Source organism: Lathyrus oleraceus, chromosome 5 (assembly GCF_024323335.1).
Source record: "Lathyrus oleraceus cultivar Zhongwan6 chromosome 5, CAAS_Psat_ZW6_1.0, whole genome shotgun sequence".
Classification (NCBI taxonomy): domain Eukaryota; kingdom Viridiplantae; phylum Streptophyta; class Magnoliopsida; order Fabales; family Fabaceae; genus Lathyrus; species Lathyrus oleraceus.
In genome coordinates this window covers 443,529,585-443,534,343 of record NC_066583.1, presented here as the reverse complement: position 1 = coordinate 443,534,343, position 4,759 = coordinate 443,529,585, and the positions used below count along the sequence as shown (strand labels likewise).

The 4,759-nt window shown below is 39.6% G+C and overlaps 1 non-coding gene across 1 annotated transcript; it reads right to left on the bottom strand.

The window, feature by feature from the left end:
* Nucleotides 1-2,334: 2,334 nt before the first annotated feature.
* LOC127090215 (small nucleolar RNA R71) lies at nt 2,335-2,441 on the bottom strand. Its single transcript, XR_007791743.1, has one exon. It is a non-coding gene; the product is annotated as a small nucleolar RNA R71 (small nucleolar RNA).
* Nucleotides 2,442-4,759: the final 2,318 nt, after the last annotated feature.

Below are 4,759 nucleotides of genomic sequence, written 5' to 3'. Positions count from 1 at the left end.
CAAGACTCTTCCCTATGAGGATATAACTCAGGGGAGACTCCATCCCAATATATGTGTTGGGAGGAACAGAAGCAACCATCATTGATAACACTGAAATTTACTGTATTTTCGACTCCGATTTCACATGCAGTCTAGTTGTTTTATTGCTATTTTGTTGTGTTATTACTATGTTTTTCTTTGTTTTCAGGTTTTTACTTTAATCGGAGCCCCGATCGAGAAAAGGAGCGAAAAAAAGCCAAACACCCTAAAATTCAGCATTTTGTACTTGTGGCTTCCCCCATGGCTGGCGCCATAGACCCTGCCATGACGTGTCCAAGCTCAACTTCCCTCAACTGCCACGTTCCCCACTACTTCCACTAAGGCGCCTCAGAATGGTCTTGTGGCGGGCGCCATGGCCTTGTGGCGGGCGCCACAAGAGGAAAAGTTTTCCCTCCCATTTTCAAGTTGAAGGGCATCCTTGTCATTTCCATCTTTTTACTTGCTTATAAATAGAAACTCGAAATCACTTTTTCAATCATCCAAACTTAGAACATAGGCAAACTCAGAGCAACTTTGTTTCACTTAGGCATATATTCGGTATTTTAAAGTGGTAATCACTTCGCATTGGAGTGTTACCACAATTGTGTAATCGAGTCTGTGATATAGTCTGTAATCGAGTTTGGAGCACTTTGGAAGGAAGTTAATCCTGCCGCCATTTTCATTTCCACTTTGTAATTTACTCAACCCTCCGATTGGAGCAGGTTTTTATTACTTGTCTTTATCTTATTTATTTTCCCGCACTTGCTTTACAATTATTTATTTTCCCGCACTCGCTTTACTTTTATTTATTTCCTCGCACTCGCTTTGAATTATTTATTTCCTCGCACTCGCTTTACTTCTATTTATTTCCTCGCACTCGCTTTACTCTTATTTATTTCCCGCACTCGCACTACTTTTATTTACTTTCCGCACTCGCACTACTTTTATTTAAATTAATGCACTTTTATTTTACCATGTCTAACTAAATTTATAAGGTTAGAATGTAAGGATCGTAATTGAACCGATAATCCGTACAATTGTTCGTAGAAGCACTTAAGGGCTATTTTAACTTTCAACTTAAGTTTTCCCGCACTTTAATTCCGTTGGGTAAGATCGAAAGCCGTCCAACGTCTATCTAAACTTAATTGTTTTTAACTATTTCAAAAACAGCGAAAGCGCTTTGTTTAGTTCATTAAGAGTTTTTAATTTAAGAAGAAAAGAGATTTTAAAACTATTTTCGGACGCGTTTATAAGTTTAGAGTCTGGTTCATAAGAACCTCTTTTGGTTAAGAAATCCAGGTTATAATACTTTTCAACTTAGTCAAGATACTATATTTCTTAAAAATAGGTTTACTACTCTAACGCAATGCGCGCCTTTTTATAAGTGACAATAAGAGGGTTTGATTAGGGAGTACAACTCGGTTCTGAATACGCGAAAGCGACAGTTCCCGTTAACTTAGTTCTTTTCAAAGTAGGAAACATTGCCCATAACTAGTTCTATTAGCAGGTACTTGGATTATTAATTGATTATGTGAATTACATTCGACCCTGTCTTTATTAATCAAACTTTATTCAATACTTTACTTTTCATTGCACACTCTAAAAACACCTATTTTGATTGCCTTTGATAAACACCATAACAATAGATAACGATAGATTGACACTTGGTCTCTATGGATTCGACAATCTTTTATATTACTCTAACGCGTTCGTATACTTGCGGAAAGCCACGCATCCAGTTTTTGCCGTCGTTGCCGGGGACCAATTTCGTCAAATTTCATTTCCCTGTTGTTATATCGTTTAGACTTAGGCTATTTCCCGCCGGTCAATGCGAAGAACTCGCAGTACCGGAAGTTTAAGCTTAGTATACCCTCTGGCGGAACCTGAACGTTACGCTCGCGCACGTTTATTCTTTCATAGAATTAAGAGAGCTATGGCCGAAGATCAAAACCAAAGATCTCTTAAGGATTTCGCTCAACCATCCAATGAAGAACCTAGTTCTAGTATAGTGAACTCAACCATCCCAGCTAATAATTTTGAACTTAAACCATCCCTGTTGCAACTAGTGCAACAGAGAGAATTCGCAGGTCTCGCTACTGAGAACCCAAACCAACATATAAAAATATTTCTTCAATTAGAAGACACTTTTAAAACCAATGGAGCTTCTCCTGAGGCAATATGTTTAAGATTATTCCCTTTTCCCTCAGAGATAAAGCCCTATCATGGTTAGATTCCCTTCCACCCAATTCCATTACGACTTGGGATAACCTTAGAAGAGTTTTTCTTGCTAGATACTTTCCCCCGAGTAAGACCGCCGTTCTTCGAAACCATATAACTAGATTTACCCAAAACCAAAGAGAATCGTTGTTCGAAGCTTGGGAGAGATATAAAGAGTTGTTAAGACCATGCCCACATCATGGCTTAGAAAATTGGTTAATCATTCAAACCTTCTATAATGGACTTCATTACAACACAAAGATGACCATCGACGCTGCCGCAGGCGGTGCTCTGATGAACAAACCTTACCCTAAAGCTAGTGCCCTCATCGAAGATATGGCTCAAAACCATCAATCATGGGGAGTCGAACGAGCGACAGTTGAGAAGAAGGAAGCCCAAGGAGGAGTGCATGAACTAAGCTCTATAGACATGATGCAAGCTAAAATGGACGCATTAGCCCTTAAGGTCGAGCATATGTGCATAAACCCGAATACTGTAGCCGCAGTTTCGACGGATTGTGAGATATGTGGAACCAAAGGACACCAATCTGCAGAATGCAGTCTGTTGAACAAAACCCACTCTGAGAAAGTGAACTACACCCAAGGGAACCCATACTCGAATACCTATAACCCTGGATGGAGGAATCACCCGAACTTCTCCTATAAGGACAATAACCCTATCCAAAATAATACACCTCTGAGACCTAGTTACCAAGCCCCAAGATCAAATCAACCTATTCAACCTGTGCCACCAAAGCCGAGCCTTGAGAAAATTATGGAAAATTTTATCACTGCTCAAACTCAACAAAACAAGGAGTTCATGAACCAGAACATTCATGTTAACAAATTGATTACTCAGTTAGGAACCAAGGTTGACCAAATAGTTACTCATACTAAGATGCTTGAAACCCAGATCTCTCAGGTAGCTTTAAACCAAGCCCCTCAGACTACACCTGGAGGACAATTCCCTGGACAACCTCAACAAAATCCGAGAGGACAAGCCAATGCCATTACCCTATGAAGTGGGAACGCTTATGATGAGCCACCAAACCCTAGATTGAGTGAACCCAAAATTTCTAAGGAATGTACCAAGCCCCCGGACGAAGTAAAGGAACCAGAGGAATTTGAAAACCAGGAAGGTCGAGAAAAAGGAGAAGAACCTAAAGATAAAACTTACGTACCACCCCCGCCATATAAACCACCTATACCATATCCGCAAAGACTCAAACAAACCCAGATCAATAAACAGTATCAAAAATTTATTAAAGTTATAGGAAAACTTCATGTAGAAATCCCTTTCACAGAAGCCATCACCCAAATACCTTCTTATGCAAAGTTTCTCAAAGACATCCTTACCAACAAACGTAGACTTGACGATACGAAGCCTTTGGAATGTAATGCTATTTCCGAGGACAAGTTAGCAAAGAAAGATAAAGACCCTGGAAATTTCTCCATTCCTTGCCTTTTGGGTAATCATGTCATCGAAAAAGCTTTTCTAGACTTAGGAGCTAGTGTGAGCCTAATGCCTTTAGCAGTTTGTGAGAGGTTAAACTTAGGAGAATTACAGCCCACTAAGATGTCACTTCAGTTAGCCGATAAATCTGTTAAATATCCGATAGGCATTTTAGAAGATGTCCCTGTTAGGATAGGTCAGTTATTTATCCCTACTGATTTTGTTGTCATGGACATCAAAGAGGACAATGATATACCAATCCTTCTAGGTAGACCATTCTTATCGACTGCAGGAGCCATAATAGATGTCAAGAAAGGAAAGTTGACATTTGAGGTAGGTGACGAGAAAATAGAATTTATACTTTCGAAGTTCCTTATGGCACCTGTGATGGGAGACGCGTGTTATGCCTTAGATATCATTGATGAATGTGTTAGAGAATTAGAACAAGAAGAAATTATAAAAACAATTAAGTTACCATCAACTCTCATAAGGGAAGATGATGGCTTTAAGAAACCCTACATCGATGATATCCTTTACGAATGTTTATCCCTTACCTCAGATCCTATGCCATGCCCTAAGAAACCAACCTTAGAACTTAAGGAACTGCCTAAGAACCTGAGATATGAGTTCCTCGATGATGAACCGTCCAGTTATAGTCAGTGCTACCTTGATCCAAGAGGAAACAAACCAACTTTTAGACGTTTTACGAAGATATCCCTCAGCCTTAGGATATAATATCTCTGACCTGAAAGGTATAAGCCCATCCGTATGCATGCATCAGATTGCGCTCGAAGAAGATTCAAAACCCTCCAGAGAACATCGGAGAAGAATAAACCCTATAATGAGTGATGTTCTTAAAAAGGAAGTTCTTAAGTTACTTGAGGCAGGTATAATCTATCAGATCTCGGATAGTAAGTGGGTGAGCCCTGTGCATGTAGCACCTAAAAAGGGAGGCATCATAGTCGTGTAAAACGATAAAGGAGAACATGTAGCAAAACGGTTAGAAGGAGGATGGCGGATGTGTATAGATTATAGAAAATTAAATAAAGCAACTAGGAAGGACCATTTCCCT